The 27,319-nt window shown below is 39.2% G+C and overlaps 1 protein-coding gene and 1 pseudogene across 15 annotated transcripts in view; one reads left to right on the top strand and one right to left on the bottom strand.

The window, feature by feature from the left end:
- Window positions 1-27,319, top strand: part of LOC105466614 (teneurin transmembrane protein 3) — a 2,765,046-nt gene that overhangs the window by 1,859,459 nt on the left and 878,268 nt on the right. The gene's annotated exons all lie outside the window — the stretch shown is intronic.
- LOC105466754 (cyclin-H-like) lies at window positions 9,669-13,412 on the bottom strand (annotated as a pseudogene).

The raw sequence follows: 27,319 nt of genomic DNA, 5'->3' as shown, positions 1-27,319 counted from the left end.
GCACACACATGAGAAATGAGGATTCTCACAAAAAGTGGAGGCATGCATTGACCACTGGGGTGTATTTGATGAGAGTGGAAGACCAGGGCTTCCGACCTCCAGCTCCCTTCTCTTCACTGACACAGCAGTGGGCTTGGGTGTTCCGAAGGAACGCTGTCTCTCAGTAGACACCAGCTTACCAGGCCCTCAGCCAGCCCCACCCAGATGCTCCAGCTGTTCCTCCTCCACACAGCTGGGCTCTGACTCATCCCAGGAGGCCTTGCCTGGTAGAAAGAATCTGCAGCATCGCAGACCTCTTACAGGGTGAGGGCCCAATTTAAACCCCAAAATTTGTCTCCACACTGGGGGAGACCTTCTTCCTGGAAGTCACCTTTCAGAAACTGAAATTCTGTTGCCCACCTTGTGCAGCCTTTGTTACCCATCCTAGCCCTGGAAAAGAACTCCTTCTCTTCACCCTGACATTCCCTTCCTGAAAAGGTTCGATTCCTCCATAGGGATTCACTTTAGCCCAATTGTTCCTTCTTCCCTTCAACTTACCAGCTCCCAAACTGGCTATTTTTCACTAGTTCTACCCCCGGATCTGTAGCCTAGCATTTCAAACAAATTATTCAGCACATGAATTCAGCATTTCAAACAAATTATTTTGGCACAAATGAAGGGGTTAGTGGAATGGGTCTTATTGGTATCTTCCAGTATTCAGCCCATTTTTTATCCATAGCTCATTGATTTCAGCTTTGACGCAGATATAAAGACATACTAAAGAGCGTGAAATGTGTTATTAGTCAAAAGAAGAGCTCCTCCATCATTCTTCTTGGCTAAGTGTATCCAGGAATACGTTTACAAGTGACTATCCAATTCGTCTCTTCTGAACTAATTTCATACTAACTAAAAGGTAAAACATTGTTCCATTTTTAAACTTGGCATTCTTACGATACTGACTTTACGTTAAAATGTAGAAGCATCTTAGTTTTCTTACAGCTTTGCAAGAATAAGATTCATAACTTTGATCAAAGTTTTTGATTCAAAAACCTTATCATCTGCATCTAAATCTGAAAGTTAGAGATCACTGGAAATACTGAACTTTATCTTCTTCAATTTCAAGTGTTTGAGGAAACACTATTGGGCAAGGACAGTTTTTATGCTGGCCAATGATAGTGACACACTTGTGTAAACAATGTATTAACTGTATTAATGTTGGCATCTTCTAATGCCTTCAGCGTTATGTGATCAATAAATTTATTCATTCTTTCTTCCCCTTCTTTTCTTTTATTATTCTAAACTTATGTGGTCATGCTTCCATCAGAAATTGGCTTAAAAGACTTGCTCTGCCCTTATTCACTCATTAAATATCAAAATCCTCACCAAAACTGCAGTCACATTAGAGCAATGTTAAGAGCCATATGACTCACCAACAATTCTATTTCCCTATTTCTCTAACGACTGCAGTCAGTGACGTAGGTGCCATTAGAAATTCTCTCTTCATCTGCTGTAGGCTGATACGATCAAGTAAAGCAGCTTTATTCACTTCATGCAATCCAACTTCATTGAAAAGAGAAAATGGAAAAGGATCAGTTCATACTAAAAATACTTCAGAGGTACTTCATCGCTTGTTTTTAAATAAAATCTTTGAAAAAAGCAGTAGTAGGTGAGTCAACACATCTGTAGCTACACACACACATACACACACACACACACCTTTGTGATATTTCTGTCAACGGATAATAGTTACCCAATTCCAGTGTCTTATTCTAGGTTTTTTTACTGTTTTGTTCTACATTTTTACTCATCTCTTCTATATTTATATCTAAAGCCTGTTGATGGTTTATTTTTTCCATTGATTACACTTCCTTGACCGGGCATGGTGGCTCAAGCCTGTAATCCCAGCACTTTGGGAGGCCGAGGCGAGGGGATCACGAGGTCAGGAGATCGAGACCATCCTGGCTAACACGGTGAAACCCCGTCTCTACTAAAAATACAAAACATTAGCCAGGCATGGTGGCGGTGCCTGTAGTCCCAGCTACTCGGGAGGCTGAGGCGGGAGAATGGCGGGAACCCGGGAGGCGGAGCTTGCAGTGAGTGGAGATCGCGCCACCGCACTCCAGCCTGGGCGACAGAGCGAGACTCCACCTCAAAAAAAAAAAAAACTTCCTCTGATTATTAACATAAAGGAAAGGAAAGTGAAGGTGGTCTAAGATCCATCAACTTTGCTTATTCACATTTTCATGATCTGTAAAATATTCTCTGGTCCCACTGAAGTGTATATTGCTATATGTTCTAATCAGCAAACTTGAACTTCCCCAACTCATTAAGCTTCCTGGCATTCATCTTTCTGAATTAAGATGTTTGAAGGTTTTCATATAACCGATTACTCTTTAGACCAGACCCCTTTCTAAATTTCTGTTGGGAAAATATTCTTTGTGGTAAATACTTCCTGTAATATTTTTCATCTGTCATGTGTATGTGATTCCAAGGCCCCAAACTTTCTGCTTGTAATAATATTTCAAAATTTTTATCATTAAATGCATTTCATTCACTATTTTTGAACATAAGTGGTGTTTTTAAGATATTGTAATTACATCTTTTGTTGTTTACTGATTCTAAAAAAGAACATTCTGCTGAAATGATGAAGCAGTTGCTAAATTATAGGTAGTCTTTAATGTATTATTTAAATTATTATTTAACAATTTGTAATAAAAACAACAATTTTACATTACCATATTATTCATTGTAATAGAGATTTTCATTTTCTACATTCTAAAATACTTATACTGAATGTTTTCAAATATTTAATCTAAAACTAATAGCAATAATTTGGGCTAATGTTTTTTTCCAGAGAAAATAAGTAAAAATCATGTGATTTTTTATGTCACTTTTAATACTGTCTCTCTGCATCTCTTAACAGTTTTTGAATATTTTGAACTGAAAGTACTAGATTAATTAGAAGACTAGTTCTAGGTCCACATGTTATCTCAGAAGTTAAAAGTAAAAAATCTTGAGGCATATATTGTCTTTTTATCCTTAAGACTTATGTAAAATAATTTAATTTTGTTTTTATTTGCTTATAAATTTAAAAATTAAGGAATATGTAAAAACTGCAAGATTTAGAGAAACATAGAAAGAAAATTACTTGATACAGTATTTACAAAAATGTGAAAGAAAACCAACAACAATTTTTAAACCAATTTTACCCAATTCTTTGTGTGAATTTTTTTTGTTTTGTTTTGTTGTTTTGTTTTTTGGTTTTTGTTTTATTTTGTTTTTGGCTTTTGGTTTATCTTGAGACAGAGTCTTGCTCTGTCACCAGGCTGGAGCGCAGTGGCACGATCTCAGCTCACTGCAACCTCCACCTCCCAGGTTCAAGCCTCCTGCCTCAGTCTCCTGAGGAGCTGGGACTACAGGCGTGCACCACCACACCCAGCTAATTTTTGTATTTTTAGTAGAGACGGGGTTTCACCACGTTTGCCAGGATGGTCTTGATCTGTTGACCTCGTGATCCTCCTGCCTCAGCCTCCCAAAGTGATGGGATTACAGGCTATGTTTTTTGTACAGGATCCTAACAGTATTTTTATCAACTACATTGAATATTTTATTCTTGAAGTAAACCTAATTTTTTCCCACTGACCTTTTTTCTTGATTTTTAAAAATTTTAGGACAAATTTTTTAACCTTTCATTTTATATTGGTTGTAGTATTTATTGCTGTAATTAATTTAGCAGAGAGATGTTCTCACACACTCATAAATTCATGAAAATAACAACTTCCATGGTGAAATTGTTCACACTTCATCACAGCCCAAATATGAGTTTATCTTCAAAATTTGAGGAGGATCTTAAATCTTCATTGATTTATGAGACCATTTTAAAGGCATCCTGATTGCCAATGCCAAAAATATTTTGGCTTCTTAGATTAATTTAGATTCAAAAATAGCTTAACTTGCTCTTCAAATTTAGTGGAAAAACTTTTTCCATTAAGAGTTTTAATTAACTAAAAATATGCCATTTTTCATCACTTTACCTGGTTATCATCATTCAAAATTTCACAAAAACTTAAAGGAAAGTAAATAAATTTTGGCTCAAGATGTATTCAAATATTATTAGTTGAAAATCAGTATATTCTTTCACATATCATATATAAATATGATCCAATACCAAACATTCAGCAGTTCCAATACGTGTATTCGTTGTTTGTTTCCCATTTAAGATATGCCTATATATATCTCCAGTTCACAACAGACAAATCCAGAGATTTAGAATTTCAGTCTCGACTTGAAACTGACCCTCTTGCAATATACTCTTGAAGTCTCCAAGCCCCTTGAGTCCTCTTTTTCCTTCAGTGCAATTCAATAAATTCAATTCCACAAGCATTAATTGGGCCTCTGCTCTGTGTAAAGCACTCAGTGTGAAGTACAACAAAGAACAGGCTTCTGTCTTTCTCCTTCGTGATTTCACCACAGGAGAGACCTGCTCTCTTCCTTTCCCCTGGAGCACCAGAGCTGCCAGTAGTATCATTGAGAACAGAATTATAACATCTGGATATTGCTAGTTTCTTTATTCTCTCTCAAGTGGCAAATCAGTTCACTGAGAGGCACCTATTTCTGCCTGAGTTTTTGTGCACCTGCCCACGTATGCACACACTCCCATTTCCATCATTTTCTCCAAGGCGCGTAGACTTTCATATTTTTAACTTTCTTTCAGATGGGAGCCCAATTTTGAGGCACAGAGAGGAAACCAATGATGCTGACTTGCTGCAAACCTTCTCAATGATCAAGGGACAGGAAGAATTTGACACTAAGCTTCCTCCCCAAAATCATAGCCCTTCTGTAACTAAGAAACTTCTAATGGTGCGAGGGGTCCCACATGTATTCTACCTCTGTACCAAAAAAAATATATATGAACCTGTCTGTCATGATGAATCAAAACTACTGGATGGAGTCACATGGCCAAAGTTACCTGGTGAGGTCACTCGTGGAGTGACCATATCCATGATTCATGCCACCCTAGTAAGGATCTTGAAATAAATTTTACAATTCCTCTGCCACAAGGGAAAAACCCAACCAAAACCAAGCCTCTAGCCTGTCCCCTGGGACTATGCAGAATGGGATCCACCTTTGAGGCTAAATTCAATATTTGATCTCCCAAATGAAAGGAGAAGGCATCAGTGTTAGCCAAAACAGTTATTTAGATGAGCCTCTGATCCTGCCTACAAGAATTATTTTAGAGATTTCCAATGGAAATTACCCAGTATGTCATGAGAGTCTATGAGCTTTATGATCTTTCTTCCATGGCATGTGCTCTATAATATTTGCAGATATTTACTGAAAATACTCACAGCTGAAAGCCCCTAACACACCCCTCACATCAGCACACACATTTCCACTTTCTTTCCAGCTGCCCGCTATATTTAAAATCATAGAATTTCACCGCGATGTTTTCCCACTTTTGGATCTTGTTTAGTGTAAAGTTATGAATTAAAATATAAAATACCAGCAAAAATACTGGGTATATCAGAGTCTTCAAATTATTATTATAAAGTAAATTTTTATGTTTTTATCAAGTTTTCACATCCTTCATTCCCCCCAAAAAAACTGCAAAAGGATTATTTAGCAAATTATTTTCCCCCGCTTCTGTAATGGGAATTTTCACTCCTATGACTTAGATAATATGTAACAAAGAAGCACATTACAGTACTGGATAGTGTAATCAAATTAGAGCCATATGATGCCAGACAGAAACGTATGGCTTTGCATAAAAATCTGGAAGTCCATATGTTCTCGATAAAGAGGTAAATGCATGTGCATGTGAGCACACACACACACACACACACTTCTATAAAATTTGGAGATAGGTATTTTTTATATCTTAAAAGAGCCAAAAAACCCTATTAAAAGAGCAGAAAATTTGTTTAAGTTCCTTGTAGATTCTGGATATCAGACCTTTGTCAGATAGGGAGATTGCAAAAATGTTCTCCCGTTCTGTAGGTTGCCTGTTCACTCTGATGGTAGTTTCTTTTGCTGTGCAGAAGCTCTTTAGTTTAATTAGATCCCATTTGTCAATTTTGGCTTTTGTTGCAATTGCTTTTGGTGTTTTAGTCACAAAGTCTTTGCCCCAAAGTATTATAAATCATTCTACTATAAAGACACATGCGCACGTATGTTTACTGCGGCACTGTTCACAATGGCAAAGACTTGGAACCAACCCAAATGCCCATCAATGATAGACTGGATAAAGAAAATGTGGCTCATATACACCATGGAATACTATGCAGCCACAAAAAAGAATGAATTCATGTCCTTTGCAGGGACATGGATGAAGATGGAAGCCATCATACTCAGTAAACTAACACAGGAACAGAAAACCAAACACCACATGTTCTCACTCGTAAGTGGAAGTTGAACAATGAGAACACAGAGAGGGGAACATTACATACCAGGGCCTGTCAGGGGGTGGGGGGCAAGGGGAGGGGGAGCATTAGGACAAATACCTATTGCATGTTGGGCTTAAAACCTAGATGATGGGTTGATAGGTGCAGCAAACCACTAAGGCACATATATATCTGTGTAACAAACCTGCACATTCCCCACATGTATCCCAGAACTTAAAGTAAAATAAAATTTCAGAAAGAGCAGAACATGATCCCCAAATGTAGTCATAAACACTCAGTTCCCATTGGTGCCTTGGTTTCTGAGACAAAGGACCATCAATGTTATCCAAACACACACATTTAGATATCCAAAGCATGTGCTCTTGGAGAAGCGGAAGTTTTTTTCACATGATACTGAGTGATGAGGTGAAGATTAACTGAAAGTAACATTCGTTGTAGAATATTTAAGAACATTGTGTTTTACAATCGGTATTGATTTCAGCATCACCTGTATGAATATAACTTTTTAATTTTAAGTTTGGGGAAAAGCACTTCTATTCTTTCACAGTTTGGTTGCTTTATCCCATGAGTGGTTTCCTACTGAGGAAAACAGAAGGCCTTAATTTAGTCAGCAAATAGTCATTGGATGTCCCACCTAGTACTACAGATCCTATTTACCACACTCTCTTAAGGAAGCATCTATATTGCTTTAGGATCTACTTACTTTCTGATTCAAAAAAAAAAAAAAACCCAAAAAACAAAACTCAATTTCTGAATTAGTTTTTATGTGTGTATATATATTTGCTATAGATTGTTCAACTCTTCCACCAATTGAAGAAAAAAACAACCTTGGAGGAAAGAACATTTACCTTCTCACTCTACAGTTAAACAGTGTCCAGAATTGTATTATGCATACAAAAGGTGCTCTGTAAAAGTCTGCATTTCTAAGAAACAAGTTCAACAGCTGATGCTTGTGACTGTTCCTGTCCCCTCCTTTTCTCGCCTAGAGATAGGAATGACTGGTAACAATTCCAACTTCATTAGGCGATACTCACCTCTGGCCCAGCCTGTCATCTCTCCAACGGAACACATCATCCCTAATCAACTCAAACCAATTACTGTGTGACTTTGGGTAATTAACCTCCCTGTGTCTCAGTCTCAACTTCTGTAAAGTGCAGGACTTGCAAAATATTGCTGCTAAGGTTCTTCCATACCTAAAACACCTTTGGTCTAAAAATACATCACCTTGGGGAGCAAGCTTCCTTCCATGCAAGTCAAGATTTGAATGCAACCTGGGGCCCTGCAGAGGGCCCCTCCTGGTTCTACCCCTAATGTGCTGGCTATACCTTCTCTTCTGACTGATGCATCCTCATTCTGGGCCTGACCACTATGTGTGTTACCCAGGGCTCAATCCTCCTGCCTCTTCTTTTTTGTTCTACACTCGAGTCCTTGATGAGTTCCATGGTTTTAGATGTTGTCTCTACAAAACAATGATTTCCATTTATATCTCTAGCGCCAGCCTCTCCCTTGAACTCCAGATATGTATATAACTGTCCATTCAACATCTCCTCTTGGATGTGCTTTGGGCATCTAAAACTCAAATTGAAAACTGAGCTCTTCATATCCACTTCCATATTTACTGCAAAAACTGTTAATACTCTTAGTATCAAGATCTCTTCCGAAGCCTGCAGCCCCAGAGCGTCCCCACGATCTGACTGTTTCACATCCTCCATCGCCACCACCTTTGGATGCAATCCACTATCATTCCTCACATGATCTACGGAGGATCTAACACCCTCCTGACTCTCTCCTGCTTCTTCTCTTTCTTCCCCAGAGCCTATGACCCACCTAGCAGCCTTTTAGAACTAAGCGGATCATGTAACTTACATGATTAAAATATTCTAAGGATAAACACTTGAGGCGATAGATGCCCCAGTCACTCTGATTTGATCATTATCCATTGTATGCCTGTATCAAAACATCACATGTACCCCATAAGTATATAAAACTAGTATGTGCCCATGCTAATTAAAAATAAAAAAATCCAAAAACCGATTCCAAGATTTTCTGATCACAAGTAAAGTGTTTATGTATGGCCTACAAGGCCTAAAGGGATGTGACCCCTGGAAAACTCTCAAGTCTCTGTCACTCGCTCACTGGTCTCTTTGTCACTGTTCACAACACTCTGTCCTGGCTGCCAGCCATGTCCCTCCCTCAAACGCTCCATGATTCTCTCCTTCACTGCATCCAGGTCCCTGCTGGAGAACCATCTCTTTGTTCCAGGCCATATAAGATAGTGATATGGTTTGGCTCTGTGTCCCCACCCAAATCTCATCTTGCAGCTCCCATATTCCCACGACGTGGGAGGGACCACGTGGGAGATGACTGAATTGCGGAGGGGGTGGGTCTTTTCCCATGCTGTTCTCGTGACAGTGAATGGGTCTCACGAACTCTGATAGTTTTAAAAAATGGGGTTTCCCTGCACAAGCTCTCTTTGCCTGCTGCCATCCATGTAAGATGTGACTTGCTCTTCCCTTGCCTTCTGCCTTGATTGTGAGGCCTCCCCAGCCGCATGGAACTGTAAGTCCAAAAAATCTGTTTCTTTTGTAAATTGCCCAGTCTCAGGTATGTCTTTATCAGCAGCATGAAAACGGACTAATACAGATAGTACATGCTCCTGTGTTTTCTCTATTCTTCTGCCTTGGCTTATTTTTTAGAGCACATATTGTTCCTGGCATAATTATGCATATTTCAGTATGTATTTGTTATCTCCTTCACTTACTGGTGGTAAGCCTTCATCAGATCAGGGACTAGATTTGCTTTGTTTACAATATAGATACCAAGTATCTACAACAGTGCCAGACACATAGTAGGCATCTAATAAATATGTATTAGACCCAGACTCTCAGTCTTGATTCATGAGTTCCAGCTGCTGGGCAAATATAACTTGAGCTGCTGAGGTGATCCCATGGAAGAGCTGAGTTCTAAAGGATTTCCTAATGTCATACATTATAGAGATAGTAACAACACCTACCCACTATGTGGCAGATAATGAGCTCAGCTTTTTTTTTCCTGGCTCTTTTGAAGATGTTTTCTTTTACATGAACTACTATGAAAGAAAAAATTAAATAACACATAGAAATGTTTAATATGTTTTGATGTTTTCATATGATATATTATTTATTTATTTATTCATTCATTCTGTCACCCAGGCTGGAGTGCAGTGGCACAACCACGGCTCACCTTAAAAGCCTAATATGCTTCCTAATTCTCTTGATTAGTTAGCATTGACAAGTCAACTTGAAATGGCTAGAGAGAGTCTACCAGGTCATCATCAGTCTACTCTTCCTCCTCCTGTCTGTATTTCTTTGAGACATCATCATTATCTTCCACAGCCTTTCCTTTTCTTCGCAATTACATTAAGTGCAAGCTCAGCAGAATGACATTGCTCCAACTTCGGCTTCCGAACAGCAGTTTCTTCAGATCTGGGTGGTACATACTTTTTTACTCAATTTCTCCTGCTTTTCATTATATCTAGTAACTGTGACAAGCAAGTTCTGTTCTCTCTCAAAACCAGACTGTCCAATAAACAACTAACTTTCCATAGTAATTCCAGCCCTGAAGGCACTAGATAAAATGGCAGGCAGGGCAATTTGGGAAGGTGTGTATAAATGGTAAGCAGCCGTCAATGTGATTCTATTAAGAAGTTCATCAACTGTTTTCCTCAAAATGTCTGGATTCTCCAGCATTGCATAGTAAGTCTGTGAGGAAGCACTCCAGTGGTCTATAGGGGTTGTGGACAGTCAGATGGAAATGTAAGTTGCTGTATACAATGTAGTTCATATTCCAAACTCTGTTCAAGTGTCTCCTCCTGTCTGAGAGAACTCTCCCAAAGGTTTCCAACAAACTGGGGACTAGATACATTCAGTTTATCTACGTTGTAGGCCAGAAATGCACGCGTGAGCATTATTATCTGGGAGTGATAGTTATTACTTATTTCCCTTATTTAATCCTCAAGAAAAAGCTACCTCAGATTCTCCTTTTGAGATGAGAAACCAGAAGGATGGGCTTTACAGTTAAGAAGTAAGTGATGAAGCACAGACTGCATGTGCCTAAGTTTCTCTCTTTAACACAGAGCACAAAGTCAAATGCCAATAGGGCCAAGCCATATTGAAAATGAGGGATACAGTTTGGGAATCACCCAGTGTCCTTTCTTGCTTTTTCTTGTTTCTTGTTTTTGTTTTTGTTTAGAGATGGGTCTTGCTATCTTGCCCAGGCTGGGCTGGAACTCCTGGGCCCAAGCGATCCTCTTGCTTCTGCCTCCCAAGTAGCTGGGACTACAGGCGTGTGCCACCACTGTTCTAGGCTTCTTCTTGCTTTCTTTTGTCAACTCACTTTTTTATTTTTTATTTTTTGAGATGGAGTCTCACTCTGTTGCCCAGGCTACAGTGCAGTGGCACAATCTTGGCTCACTGCAACCTCCGCCTCGTGGGTTCAAGCGATTCTTCTGCCTCAGCCTCCCCAGTAGCTGGGATTACAGGCACCCGCCACCATACCTGGCTGATTTTTTGTGTTTTTAGTAGAGATGGGGTTTCACCATGTTGGCCAGGCTGGTCTCGAACTCCTGACCTCAGGTGACTTGCCTGCCTCTCCACCCAGCCTGTCAACTCACTTTTAATAGAAATCAGAGTGCAGATAGTAGTTCTCTGTCATGAAAAAAACGGTATAGTCACTAATTCATGATGATGCTTCAAAGTAAGGGTGCGACAAGGAGCCAGGAGGACTCTGGCAAGTTGGAGTATATAGGCAAATCCTGAACGGGAAGCTCCCACATGTCCCTAGCCAGTCACTGCCATCAAGTAAGACTGGCCCAGAGTAGCCAAATCTTCCACTTCCTCAAAAGAAACTAGAAATTCAGACTTTTATGTGAAATATCCCAAGGTTTTAAATGTTAGGTAAACATGGACAATCACCAGAGACCATAGAAGGCTTGTCTGAAGGCCGGGACACAGAGACATGTCAGCCCACAGACACCCTGGCTGTAAATCCTGGCCAGGGTCCTGTGCTGGGTATTACAGTGAAAGGATGAGATGTGAAGAAGGGAAGAAGGAGAGAGGGTGACATGCGAGACAGCTCAGAGATACATCATAAGGAAGGAAGGAAAGGCAAACACAAGACAGCGCCATTGCCCTATGGGATCATCACCCCACAAGCTCTCAGAGGAGGGAGAATTACTCCCATCTGGGGCAGCCAACGCAGGAATCATAGATCTGAGCAGACCCTGAAAGAGGCCAAGTGCTTGAATGAGTAGAAAGGTACCTCCATGTTTCAAGATTCAGACAAAACAATGAAAGTGAAATGTTCTGAAATGCATGAGACACTGTACACATTTAAAGAAGTATTTCCTATTTACAAAATAGAGCTGGCATCACATATGAAGTTTATATTGTCTATTTCTTGCACATAAGGGTTTGTTACCATCTTATTAAGACAACGTGTATTTTTGACTAGAGTGCTGAGCTATACAAGTTCTGTTTTTAAATCAAATGGTTGTATGTGTATATTTCATACCTGGGAGTGCAAGTCACTGTATCTGTCTTATTCCATCCTTTCTTCCTTTGCATTTATTTATAGTTTCTTTGCTGAAAAAAAATCAGTTGATTGTTACGTTGTTAGTTCCATAAAGGCAGTTTTGAAAATTCAATGTGCGCATATATTTTGAAGTGACTTTCAATAATTAGGGACTGATTTGAAATGTCTGGTAGTGACAGTTTCCCTTTGACTTTCGGTAACCTTTCTGTCCTCTGTCTGGCAGCTGAAGGTTTTTGGTTTGTGGCTTTTAAAGTGGTGTTAAGGGACATATTTCTGCCTGAGAACAGAGCTGTCCACCCACACGTAGCCCAACTACACTATGCTCATGCAATTATAAATTAAATAATAATTTAATTTTAAAATATTTAAATTTAATATTTACATTCCATATTGGGCGATACATTTTAAAGACAGCAATTTTCTGATGAATGTTTTTAATTTTAAGCACTCTAATATAAGGAATAATAAAAATGACATTTTAGACTGTTCTGAATTTAGGAGCATAAATAGAGAAATTCGGGGCCTAGTTTTCAAGAATAGATGCTAACAGAATAAACAAAATTAAACCTGTCATTATATAAAATTTTTATTCGCCCTGTGCATGATATTTTAATATGCATTTTATGGAGTTTGTAGAAAGTTTCATTTTTCGTTTGGAGGAAAAGATAGTGTTACACAGTATAGGTGATAAATCAGGTTCTCATAGTTATGTGTGTGATCCTTAAAAGGTGAACGCACTAAATATACCTCAAAGACACAGCCATTAACCTTAAAGTGGATCGCAGATTTGACCTGTGGGAAAAAGAAGTGCAAGCGAGGTGTAGAGGTTTTTATTAATACTCCCACTATTTGGTTATAGGTATTCGAATATTTGAACATAACGTTTATAGGCTAGCTCCATAGAGCCTCCTGGAAATCTTTATTTCACTGGTTTTCCAACTTGACTTCTGCCTTCCGCCTCTGAATTCATTTCTTACTGTCGTACTACTGGCACCTAGAAGAATTTCTCTCGACTATTTTAACAAGCCTTCAGCTGGCTGTTTTCCCTACCTTATCAGTTCCCACTTACGTATCTTCACTCCTGTCATTAAGGCCATAAACAATGGAGTGAGTCAGACAGAAGTTTAAATTCCAGTTCTGCTATCATTTAGCCCTGTGTCTTTGTGAAAATTATTTAATCTCTGTGATTTTGAATACCTTTATTCATAAAATAAATACCTTCTCTGGTATTGTGGGGACTAAATCAGATGGGTCTATTCCCCACATCTTGACCACAGAATGTTTGTTGCCACGGATAAAGTCCCATACTGAAATGGGATGATTAGAGACACAGTCCCTCCTCAGCTCATCCAGCTCACCTTGGGTAAATCATTAGAATTCCCTAGGTCCAGCTGCCGCACCCAACAACTCAGGGGGCAGACGTGGTGACTCAGCCCAGCTGCTGTTCTTCCCGATCCACATGCTCATTGCCTCCGCACAGCTGGGGAGAGTTTCCCCACCCACATCATACTATATTTGTTCATGGATCATGGTAATTATTTTTTAGATTTTAAAAAGCAATATGATGCAATGAACAAGAGATGCCTTCCAATCCTTTTATGCCTACACACTAGGTGTTCGAGGGCAAAGGAAACAGCAGGTACTTGATAAAACCTGATTACGTAAATATTCTCCCCAATACAGTGTATAGCATTAACCTACATAATACCAAATCACTACAAGCAGCACATCTTCTAGACTTAATTTCTTTGAGTCTATGACTGAATGTTGACATTCTTTGTGCAACAAAACAATCTTTTATGTCAATATATCCACTGAGATTTTATAGAATTTTTTACATTTATTTCCAGGTTATATATTAGTTTTTTAAACAAATGTATACAAAAGAATATCAAAAAGTCTCATTATTATACTATTCATGTTGCTTTTGCTATTTTTATAAAGAAAATAAAATGTTTGCAAATGTAGACACATGTGTAACACCTTCCTGTCCTCAGTTATTCTATTCTAAGTTGGTCATTTTATCAGTTTTATGTTTTAGTCCAGAATATATCTGTGCATATATATAGCAGCCTATGTGCACATACATTCTTTTCTTATTTATACCTTATAACATGCTAAATAAGTGCTCTATACCTCGCTTTTTGCTCTTTATAAAATATATATATAGGCCGGGTGCGGTGGCTCACGCATGTAATCCCAGCACTTGAGAGGCTGAGGAGGACAGATCACGAGGTCAGGAGTTCAAGACCAGCCTGGCCAATATGGTGAAACCCCATCTCTACTAAAAATACACCTGTAGTCCCAGCTACTTGGGAGGCTGAGGCAGGAGAATCACTTGAACCTGGAAGGCGGAGGTTGCAGTGAGCCGAGATTGTGCCACTGCACTCCAGCCTGGGCGACAGAGCAATTTTTTTCTTTTTAGACAGGAGTCTCACTATGTCGTCCAGGCTAGTCTGGAACTTTTAGGCTCGAGTAATCCACCTGCCTCAGCCTCCCAAAGTGCTGAGATTCCAAGTGTGAGCCACTGTGCCTGGCCTCACTTTTTACTCTTAATACTACTCCTTGGAAACATTGCCTTATAAGTTACGCAAAACCACACAACTTTTAAAAAGTGACTGCATAATATCCCATGATATGGCTATCTCATCATTTCCATTCTAGCTCCCTTTTCATAGTTTCCTTAGCTGTTTCCAGTTGTTGGCTATTGTCATTGCCATTGCTGCTTCAATGCGCGTCCTTTTACTTTACATCTTGGAAAACTTATTTGAGTACATCCCAACTCTGTGATTAGGATCAAAAGGTATGTAAATTTATTTGTAGCTTATTTTATTTAAAAACTTTATAATCCTTTTTCATGTTTAACCCTCTCAAAATCACTGCCCATTTTACAGATGAGACAAAGTGGGTAATTTGGTCAGAACACATGATCAGTTAACATGTAGAGACAAAATTAGCACTGAAACCTTCCTGCATTCTTCATTTCTCTTCTATCACTTCAAGCTGCATTTCCAATGAATTCCAAAGAAAAGGTCATCTGGAAAATTGGGTGTCTTCAATAAATGGATTAAGGTGGTGGTTGACAAACCTTTGAAGAACCGCATGGAAAGAGATGCAAAGAAAGACACGCCGTGTTGTTTTTTTTTCCCCCACAGACTGACCTCTTTGGAGTTACAATAAAGCCAAGCTTTTTTCTTTCCTTGTTTACCAGGTTCTGTGAGAAAGAATAAAGAGAAAGATATTCATGTTGATGAAAATGATGACAGATAAAATGTGTTTGAAGGCTATAAAAACTCCTTACATCTGGAGCAGCTGGCAGCCTGGGATTGGACTCTACGGGGAGCTCATAGATATCTAATTTGAGCAATGGTTAAAAGTAAACTTGGGAACAGCTGATTCAGTGCAGTTATCTCTGGCTCTGGGAAGTTTTTGTGATGTTTAGAGGCTGACACATAAAAATCCACATGACACATATTTGCTGAGTCTAATATCCTTATGAAAATGAACAGGGATGATTTACAGGAATATATTAGACACAGATGTTCTTATATAAACCAGGATATAACATGATATAGGAGGTAATGAGCCATTAAAATGGGCAGAAAATACTTGCTAATGTTTCAATAATTATGTACATTAAAATACACAAATAACATACAAATATCAGTGGCGTAGAAATCAATTAGATTAGATAAATTGTTAGTCATTCAGCAAATAATTATGGCCTACGACAAATAAGGCATCTTGCTACAAATCACAAGACACAGAATCTTTGTACCTCAAGTGTATTTCAGATCACACACGGGGGATACTGTCTCCAAAATGAAGAAACCTAGTACTTTAATGAAAGCAGAGACGAGGTGGGCTAGGGCCACAAAGCTATTTAAGCTATTGTGATTTTAAGCACTGGGCTGATCTTCAGCTCAAATTCCACATTGGAGCTTTCAGGAATGAGGAAGAGGAAAAGTCAAGGGAAAGTTGACAACTTAGTTGGATAAACTTACATGACAGGATTCTGATACGATAGGTCTCCAAGCTTCATTAGGAATTTTCATTCCAAGCTCTGATACATGCTGCCCTCATGATGCTTAAAATCTACAGAATATGATGAGCATACACAAACTTCTCTAATATGAAATGGTATAGTGATACATATGACGTGAGTCAATAAAATAAGTACAGCTAGAACAGTAGCAGCGGGGATGGAAAGAATGAAATGACTGAAGAACTGTTGCTCAGGAAGAAGCAACATGAGGGTTTTTAATATTAGTGCAGGTGGTCTGGTGCAGTGGCTCATGCCTGTAATCCCAACACGTTGAGAGGCTGAGATGAGTGGATCACTTGAGGTCAGGAGTTCGAGACCAGCCTGGTCAACACAGTGAAACCCTGTCTCTACTAAAAATACAAGTTAGCCTGTAATCCCAGCTAATCTGGAGGCTGAGGCAGAAGAATCACTTGAGCCCAGGAGGTGGAGGTTGCAAAGAGCTGAGATCATGCCACTGCACTCCAGCCTGGGCCACAAAGCAAGACTGTCTCAAAAAAGATTGTTGCAGGGAATGAAAGAAAAGTAAGAGGTGAAGCTCAGGATTTTGAATGAGAGATAAGAAGAAAGGTGGCACTATTGGGCAAGATGCAAGGAAATGTGAGTTTGAAGTAGAGTTACCGCATGCTGAAGTCAATGAGCTGGCAGGGCTTCTGTGCAGAAATATCCAGCAGACCTTCGGAAATGCATAAATGGAGCTCTAAAGCAGTAACAGCACAAGGGTCACATGTTTGATTTTACTCTGCTTAGAAAGGATACTTGAATACATGGGTGAGGATAGGAATATATGCAAAACAACACAGAGAGGACAAGAAAATAGACCAAGATGAGCTGTCCATCTCACTGAAGCAGGAACCAATGCAGGAATGAAAGAATGATAAGGTTCATGAGCCACGTGTACTAACACAGAAGCCGAGACAGGAAGGCGATCTGAAAAGAACTGGATGATTTGAGATATAAAATGTACCTTGCAAACAAAGGAAGTTGAGGACTGAGAAAGTGCCATTGAATTTGGTCCTGTTGGAAGTAAATGCTCAGTGCTGCCAAGTGAAAATAGCACTTGGGCAAAAGTTTCTCAGCAAGGCAATTTAATTCTATAGAAGGGTGCATCTCACGGATGGAGCAATGGCAAGAGCACACCAGACAAGAAAGGGGAAGGGGGTCTTATTCCTAACCCAGCTAGTCCCTACTGCTGTGTCTTTTCCCTATTGGCTAGTGTTAGACCGCAGAGTCTAAGCTAATTCCAAATGGCTATTTTAAAGAGAGCAAGGGTACGAGCTGGAGTGGTGGGGTGAGTAGTTTTGGTGAGAGGGACAGTTACAGAACAGGTGACTAAGGATACCTAAGGACAGAACAGGTGATAGAGGCTAGGAGGGGGTTGTTTACTGACACTAGGGGCAAGGAGGGTAAAGAACGAGGAAGTCAAACTTTAAAATGGAGAACAAAGAACAGGGAAGCTGAACATACTGACATATTGGTTCTTTGAAGAGGAACTCAGAACTCATTGTACTTAACAATTTTTCTCTCTCTTGAATTTTAAAGGAAGTTAACAGGCTAAACTTTGAAGAGGAATTTACTGTATCCTACAGTCCATAGGATGTGATTGGTGATATTCACACTTGAGCTTAGCCAGGAGGCTGAGAAGCAATGTGATTGGTGATGTTCAATGGAGAAGATGGTGGTAGAGCAAAAGCCAAATCACATCTTAGCCTTGTCTATTGCAATCACCTCTCAACTGCACTTTCTACTTCTAATCTTTCCTTTCTTCAACCATCCTTCTTTCTGCCCAAACTTATCTTTCTAAAAGTCAAATTTAGTGGTATCACTCCTTTGGTTAAAATGTTTTGATGGCTCCCGTTGCCTGAGGACTTCAAAGTTCTCCCAGTTGAGGTCACACTCAACTGATACCATTTGCTACAATCAACTGCATATTATTTGCCCTTCTTTAGCAGGTCCAAAGTTTTCGCACCTTTTTCCTTTGCTAATGCTGCCCCTTCAAAATAAAATACCTCCTAATATCTACCAATGGCCTACAACCTATCTCAGGTGTCTCCTCCTGTGCAAGGACACCCCAATCCTCCAGGCAAAATGAATGCCTCCTCTCAATGCTTCCATAGAACTTTTCAGGGATTGCTATTGGGTTACTAGGTCATGTTAACTGAATAATGATTTTTTTATATATTGTGTCTCTCCTAATGTGGTACAAAACATACGACAGTATTATATTCATTCTTACCGCCCCAGTACCTAGCATTGTCCATACATGTTGTTTTTCATTACTTTTGAATGAACGAATGCATAAAATAGCTGCTAAAATATAAGATGTTTGGGAATGGAGAGAGCTGAGCATGTTTGAAGGCAGAACAGAAGGAATAAGTCAAGGGAAACGATGGCTAACGCTGAGAGAGGGAAAGGAGGAGATAATTAATGGAGCTACATCCCGAAGAAGACGGGATGAATGATGTAAATAACAAAGATGGTGAAGTGAGACTTGGGAAGAAAAAGAGACAAATTTTCAACTGAACCAGGAGACTGTGGACAGGAGACCATAAGTGAATTGACGATCATTGAGCCCCTTTTATCCACCAGGTACTGGGATAGGTTATGTATCTTTGCTCATTACTTAGCATTACAAGCCTTGTAACCTGTCCCTTTACAGATGATCAGGCCAAATTGAAGGGTTTTAGAGTTTGGTTTTAGTCACATAAGTCAAGTTCGAATCCTGGGCCATTTTCTCCCAGTCTCCTGCTTTTTCCATGAAATAAAAATTGTCAGTGGTTGGAGGCCACACTAGGAGATCAGGAGGACAAGGCACTTTCCACTGTTAGAAGGCAAAATTAAAATGACTTAGAGTGAGTCTGGGCTGGATTCGTAGATAAGTGAAGCCAGAATGCTGCTTACATTCACATAGGCATTTTCATCCTGCTCCTTTACCAGTTTGGGCTGAGAAAGAAAAGGCCACTGTTATGTTTTAGAGTTTCAAGAATCTTCTGAATGTTTCCAGCACTTTCCCTCGGATTCAGGAAGACTGTATTAGATACTTTGTTCCACAAATACCGACGAAGCACATGCTATTATGTGCTCAGCATGAGGAATTTCTTACGAGATATCAAATAAGAGTCAGACATAGTCCTTAAGGAAAAGATATTTTAATGGAACTTTGATAGAAAGAAAGTCACTATTCCATGAAGAGAATATTATACATGCTGTAAAAGTGATTCAAAGAAAAAGATGAGACAATAATTGATCTGAATCTAATGATATATTTGAAACAGATTATATATTAAACCACGAAGGCAGAATAGGCATTCCATCAGAAAGAAAGGAATAAAGGAAAGGAGAGAGGAGAACAGAGAGGGGAGGAGAGGAGGGAAGAGGAGAGGAGAGGAGGGGAGAGGAGACGGGAGGGGAGGGGAGGGGAGGGGAGGGGAGGGGAACAGAGAACTTTGACTGTGAGGGACAGAAAGGTGGTTCAGGGAGCCAGAGGTAGTCCAGTGTGTATCATTGGAAAAGGCAAAAATTAAACACTATGAGTAACGTGTACAATTTTGAGTTACAGGCTAAGAGATTATTAAGATCCATACCCAGCAGGCACTAGGGAGCCACTGAGGGTTGAAGAAAACTCCAATACAGGCAGTGTGATTTTACAGATTTGGGTCAAGTTTATTCTTCAAGTAAAATCCTTCTGTGGCTTCTCACCACCATTAGAATAAAGTCTAAAATCCGTATCAGGCCCCTTCACGTCATGTATCACCTGATTTCAACCAAGCAGATTTTTAACTCATGATGGTGCCTCAGCCCTCCCAGCCCAGGGGTTTAACATATTCTGTCCCCCAAAAAGACTCTCTCCCCTTCTTCCCTTGGGAAATGCCCCACTTTCTCTCAAATCTCATCATACACATCACCTTCTCAGGAAGAAATTATCCTCTGATATTCTAGGCTAGATGAGTTCCCCTAGTTATACCTTCAAGGCAAACTGTCCTTTCCAACATCAAATTAGAATTGTAATTCTATACATATTTGGATCATTACTTGGTAATGCCTGTCTGCCAAATTAAACTGTAAATTCCATGAAAGCAGGAACTATGTAAAACCGGCTAATAAACATTATCTCCGTGTCTAACACAGAAGAGTAATACATAAATCAGCTCAAGCCTATGAATGGTTGAAAATGACTTATTTGATGTGAGGCCCTGAGATGAAAAGACAAGGAAGCTGTTAGACATCTAGAAAAAGGGTTGTTGAAAGTATGACACAAATAGAAATGGAGAGCTGTGTTTGAGATGTATTTTACGAGTAGAAGCAGGCCAGGCACGGTGGCTTACACCTGTAATCCCAGCACTTTGGGAGGCTGAGGGGGGCAGATCACAAGGTCAGGAGATCGAGACTATCCTGGCCAACATGGTGAAATCCTGTCTCTACTAAAATTACAAAAATTAGCTGGGCGTTGTGGCACCTGCTTGTAATCCCAGCTACTTGGGAGGCTGAGGCAGGAGAATTGCTTGAACCTGGGAGGCGGTGGTGGCAGTGGCTGAGATCACGCCACTGCAATCCAGCCTGGCGACAGTGAGACTCTGTGTAAAAACAAACAAAAAGAGTAGAAGCAGTGGGACTTGAAATTTATTGGATGGATTATGTCTAAGTAATTGGAGAAGCCTGATAAAAAAAATATGTAAAATGTTCCATTGATTTTCTATCTTTCCTGATTTTAAAGAAATCCTTTCTCAGGTCAACTACAGTATCTCCCAATATTGCCATTCCTTTTATCCTACACATTCTTTATAGAACAGTCTAAAAATATTTATTGAGCACCTACGATGTGCCTGGTACTCTTATGGGTGCTTGAAACACATCAGCAAACAAAGCAAGCAAAGATCCCTACATTCGTGGAGCTTACATTTTTGGCAGAAAGATACAGAACCTAAAGGGTAAACTGCAGATATAAGCATATTATAGTGTGCACTCAAAGGTGGTAGGTATAGGAAAAAGAAAAGTAGAACAGTGTAAAAGGGATCGATAGAAACAGCCCAGTGGCACTACCCCAGTTATCTAGAGCACATAACATGTATTAATTTTAAAAGCGTCTCTCTTTTTCTGTTTGTTTTACTTTTAATGAAACCCAGAAACTTTCCAAGTAGGCATTCAATGAAATGTAATTGCTCTTTTTCTCATCTGTTTCCTGGAGATAAAATCCTCAAGGGCAGAGAAGAAGCAGGATATCACAGAAGTGGGAAGAAAGCTTCCTGGTTGGAGCTGGGAGGGAAAGTTCTGTACTAATACCCTACCCATCAGTTCAGGAGCTCTCAGCGCCTCTCCCGACGCAGCGCTCAGCATCTCAGCATCTCAGCATCTCAGCATGTCAGCATCTCAGCATAGTTCCTCAGACTTCCTTTTTTTTTTTTTTTTTTGAGACAGGGTCTTGCTCTGTGGCCCAGGCTAGAATGCAGTGGCATTATCTCAGTTCACTGCAACCTCCGCCTCCCAGGTTCAAGGGATTCTCATGCCTCAACCTCCCGCAAGGCTGGGACTACAGGTGCCCACCATGACACCTGGCTAATTTTTGTATTTTTAGTAGAGACAGGGTTTCACCATGTTGGTCAGGCTGGTCTCAAACTCCCGACTTCAAATGATCTGCCCGCCTCAGCCTCCCAAAGTGCTGGGATTACAGGCGTGAGCCACTGCACCTGGCCTGTTCCTTAGACTTCTAACCAACTCCTTAATTTTGTTATTACACTCTGAAAATATTTTCTTAGGCTACTTTTCTATTTCTCACTTTTCATCAGTTTCTTCTCTCCAAAAGTCTTTCATGGCCTTACTAACCTACAGGAAAGCACTGGACAATGCCTTTTATTTGTAGGTGAAAGTTGTTTCAAATAACTAGTTTGCTACGCTTAATTTTTCATTCATGAATTATAATTTTTTCATGGCTTTCTGAATAGTATTAATAAAATTTGCATATTCATTCTAACAGCAAATAACATAATAAAAGATAATAAATATTTAATGACTTTTCCTTAACTTTTAGAAAACAGTTGGAACAATTCAACCTGTTAAGACAGTGTTTACTTAGAAACTGACTTCTCAAAACAGAAGGTAGATACATTTTTTAATTGCTCGTAACCTAAACAGTAAGAAAAGAATAAATTAACTTCTTCATTATCTTAGTCTACAGGAAGACTATTTTTTAAATGAAAGAACAGTTTGCTAAATAGATTCCAATTATTTAAATCAATTAAAACTTAACTACAACAAGTTTAAAAGTCAAATATTTAATTATTATTTTCATTTTTTCCCAATAATGGAGTTATTTTGTTATATTAAATTAAATGTACTGATTATTTTGGCTTTGGGCAGACATGACTTTAATGTGTTTATAGGTTTTCAATTAATGCATCAGTGATTTCCATAAAATTCTAGATGCTTGACTTCTCCTTTAAAAAAAAAAGTTTAATACTCCTCATTTCTTCCTATCTGTCTGCTTTATTCATGTATACATTCGTATTCCCCTCTATCCCTGAAGGTATATAAATTGACAATCTCAATTCATTGATCAAAGAAAAAGTATCAAAAATGGACCCTATTCCTCAAAAGGCTTGCAACATAGTAAGAGTGACAAAAAATAAGTAATAAATTCAAAAAATAATTAAATACAAAAAGGCAACTTTAATAGGATGTTAACTTTGTTTCTTCTGCATATATTGAATTTTCAGTTGAGATACTATCCCCACTCCTCAAAATAAAGCAAAAGCTGGGAGCAATGCCATAGGTGCCAAGCCACCTCAAAGGCAGGAAACAGGCACTGAAGACGGATCCGATGTGAGAGGATAAGAATTCCTTTGGGAAGTTGCTGGAGAGTTGTGGTACCACGATACCGGGCAGGGGAGTGTTTCCCTGTAACCTTAATCCAGTTGACGAGGACTTAAGCACAGTCACCCAAAATGTTGAATGTGTGTCTTTGGTATCTCAGAAACCCAGAGACTGATGTCTGACTTTTCCAGCACCAACTTGGTGGCCTACTGGAACAGAAAGAGCTGAGCTGGGAGTGAGCTACACAAACATCACAGGGTTCCTCCCCAGCAGAAGCAAAGCAGGTGTGTGTGTAAGTATGTGTGTGTGTAAGTGTGTGTGTGTGTGTGTGTCTGGTGTATTGGCAAGAAAAAAATTAGAGAAAGATTTTAGGTTTTGGTTTGACACTGAATTCAACTTTTTAAAACCAAACCTGAGGGGCCATTAACTTTTTACCTGAGAGTAATCTTTAAAAGTATGAGATTACTTGAGATTTTACCCCAAGGCCTGGAACTACAGTTTGTTGGAAGTAGGTCGAAAGGTGGCAGGAGAAGGAAATGATGACGTTGTTTCCTTCAAGTGCCCTTCCCAGTCCTGTGCTTTCAATGAAGTGACACAATCGATTGGAGTGAGGGACCACCAAGTTCACTATGAACTACAGAAAATTATTCATCCAAATAAAAGAGATGGGTATGCATTGCAGAGAACAACACAATTTTCATGAAAAAAGATTGACAAAGAGTTGGGGGCCAGTTACAGAAAACTTTAGAGTTTGGACATCATAAAGTCTGGGGACACATTAAACTGTGGCCCCATTGCCTAAAAAGCTCAGCGGATCATTCTGCAAAACTAATTAAAACCTGAAAATCGACTTTGGACATAGAGAATAAAAATACACTATGTCTTCAAATGCTCTGCATTTTCTTTAAGAAATTTGTATTAAATGGCTTATCAAAGCCTGTTATTAGCCCCCACTATTAAATATACCAAGTAAATCAAGTGTAAACAAACATATTAAACTACCATTTCATTAAGGGCACAGTTTGAAAGTTAATCGGATGACAAGGGAATAAAGACAGGAAAGGAAACAGTGTGAGTGAGTGGTTCAAAATAAATGATAGACTGGAAACATCATTTGAAGAGCAATACAGCGAGGAAGTAGATCAAAAGATAAACTCTTCCCAGGAGTTTCTTGTGTCATTTAAAATAATTTTTCATGTATGGAGGTAAGCATGATTCTAGGAAAAGAATTTTGAACTTAAAATCAGTGGGTACAAACTGTTGTTGTACCTAGTTGTACATCCAACTCCTGAGTATATTAATTGTACATTCATTATATGAGTATACTAATTTATGCTAATTGTTGGGAAAGACAGTGCCCCCCTCAGTCTCTTGGGCTCTTTCATGTCTTACTGGGTTTATCAAGAATGCAAATTGCTGACGGCTCTTTTCTGGGGCTGTTTCTCAGGGTCATGTTTGCAGAGCAACCTAGACAGGTGATGTCAAGTCTCTCTCTGGGACAAAGATCTTGTTTTCTTACTGCTTGCTCTAAAGCAATGGATTCCCCAAATTCAGTGTTCCCTGGCTACAGGCAAACCCGCTGCGAGTATAGCATCCATCTGGGCCCCTCCACATCTCTCCCATGAGATTTGAAGAAGGGACAAAGGAAACAAACACAAACATGATGATGCTCATGCTGCTGATTGAGCTTTGAGTGCCGAAGTCCTTTGTTTCAGACCCAGGAGTCTTGTGTTTTGTGCCAGTATCTAGGAAGCATTAATTGGCTAGTTTACTCGCTTATACACAGGGTGAAATATCAGACCCGACATCATCATTGATATGTGTAGTCTTTACCATGCACATGACTTCACCTGGTTGGGTATATCACTCAAGAATATTCGAAATACTGTATTTGGAATATTATGTTATGCTACTAGTCTAATCATTCCTTACTTGTTGGAGAACTGTTCATTGTTACTGCCTCAAAGCAAATTAATAACATGTATATACCTGAATAATTCAGAATCCTTTCCTTACTTATTTAAGATATTCATCTTTTAAATAAGCTTGATCAACAATTTCTCTTCATTTGAACCTCCCAACTCTTCCCCTTTTCACCAATTTGTATTGGCTCTCTTTCTCCTCCAGAGGCCTGTTTGAACACACAAGACACACAACTTGAATTAAAAATAGAGAGATGGTCTGTTGGGGTCTCTTCTCTACTCATACTGTGACATTGATTGCAACTTGAACATGCCAAGGAGTTACCTCAACCTTATAACAATATATAAAATAATAAACAGATGTGGCAACATAAAAATATTGCTATAATCTTGTAAACGGCAGGTTGAAGTAAGATAATTATGAGGATGAATAGCCTTATTAGTGTCAAATTCAATAGTATTTTCGGTAAGTGTGTGACAGAGCGTCTTCTATTCCTTTGCAACCAGTGGTGAAGACTGGTGGAAATATGAACTTTTTCTCAGATTCATAAAGGCAGAAGAAGAGATAGTGACATAATTATAATTATATTAAGAAGCATGGTTGATTGGTTGTCAGCACACTTACATTTAACAGTCTTGGGTGTTTTTACATGATAATGGCATAATGACAGTAATGAACTTAGAAGTTATTCTTAGCAAAGTATCACAGCAGAGTGCAATCGATTTCTGCAGAAGCTATAAATGCAATCTTCAACCTTATAGGTTATTGTAAATGCAAAGCACAAATTCTCATTCATAACTACTTAATTAAAGAACATTATTGGTTTACCTGTAATTGCTTTAATTTATCACAGTGTTACAATTTATAAGTAATGTGTGTTATTCTCCAGTAGTTTTATTGTAATTACACATAATTTACAATTCACATTACTGGATTTCTAATTAGCCTCTAAATATTCTTGGTTATAAAAATGAAAATACTATTTTAAGGAGAATAGGATAATTAACAATGTATTAAATCTATTGGCTGTCAAGCATTTAACAAACAATAAAGTCAACTAATTCAGGCGATTTCGTTGATGGGTTATAAAATTTTATAAAGTTATGGAGTACAACTTAGTCATTCCTTGAAATGCTGCCATTAATAACACTGTTTCAAATTTATCTTGGTAGAACTCTGGTCCACATTATATTTGGCAAAACAACACATCCAGCATCTCCTTTTATGTTTGGGTGGATGGCACTGGAGAGAGGCCAGTGTAGATATCCATCAAAATATTCCTAAACAAGCTTTCCTAATGTTAGAGTTTCCAAGTTACTTGACTTAGAAGGTGGAATAGTGACAATTTCAATCAATTGAATCTATTGTGATTCTAGAGATTGGGAAAGATAATGTGGTTAGCTTAGTAAAATCACTATTTTGAATTTCCTTCAAAGTTTGTAAACAGCCTTGTTTTGGCATGATGTAGCAATAGGCCAAAGTCACATGACTTCACCCTTTCATTTGAAGATAACTAATGAAAGACATACGGTGAGCCATAATGTTCTATAGAATATGCAGCCACCTCTACAGTGTGTTTTAAAAGGTCTTCAAAATTCAGTACTTTTAAATAAACCTGAAATTTCTATCATCAGAAACAATCCTTGCGGTTAGGCATTGATCCAGAAAGCTTCCATAAATGCAACTGTAATATGTACACTGAATGAAATATGAATAGTCTTCATCACTGAATTCACAAGAATTCATTTTTAGATGAGATGATATCAGGCAAGAGGTAGAAGGGACAGAGAAAATACTGTCAGAAAATAAAGAAGAGAAGAAAGTTCTGTTGAGGCAAGAAACTTAGCTAAAGTAACATAAAACTATGTACGGTAGGATGGGGATATGTCCAGCAACCCAAAGAACCTTGTGATGTTTCTGTGTGCCGGGACAGAATAGATCATTGAAGAAAATTGAGACTGGCATCCTTGCTTGGTAAGTTTGTCTAAGACCAATCATAAAATCTCCCTGCTAAGGTTTTTTGGGTTTGGGGGTTTTGTTGCTGTTTTAAATCCTGGTCCTCGAAGCTGTTGCACTTCCCTACCTTTAATGAAAATGGAGCTTTCTATAATTCAGAATAAAAATAATTGATTATAACTTTTTAAATGGTATCAAAAGACATGGTCCTGGTGTGGCTGGCAAAATGGCCAAATAGGAACAACTCCGGTCTGCAGCTCCCAGCAAAATCAATGCAGAGGTGATTTCTGCATTGCCAGCTGAGGCACCAGCTCATCTCATTGGGACTGGCTAGACAGTGGGTACAGCCCATGGAGGGCGAGCAGAAGCAGGGTGGGGCATCGCCTTACCCAGGAAGTGTCAGGGGTCTGGGAACTCCCTCCCCGAGGCAAGGGAAGCCGTGAGGGACTGTGCTGTGAGGAACGGTACACTCCAGCCCAGATGCTACACTTTTCCCATGGTCTTCGCAACCCACAGACCAGGAGATTCCCTGGGGTGCCTACGCCACCAGGGCCCCGGGTTTCAAGCACAAAACCAGGCAACTGTTTGGGCAGACACCAAGCTAGCTGTAGGAGTTTTTTTCATACCCCAGTGGCGCCTG

Source organism: Macaca nemestrina, chromosome 3, assembly GCF_043159975.1.
Source record: "Macaca nemestrina isolate mMacNem1 chromosome 3, mMacNem.hap1, whole genome shotgun sequence".
NCBI lineage: Eukaryota > Metazoa > Chordata > Mammalia > Primates > Cercopithecidae > Macaca > Macaca nemestrina.
This window is presented reverse-complemented; position numbering and strand designations above follow the sequence as displayed.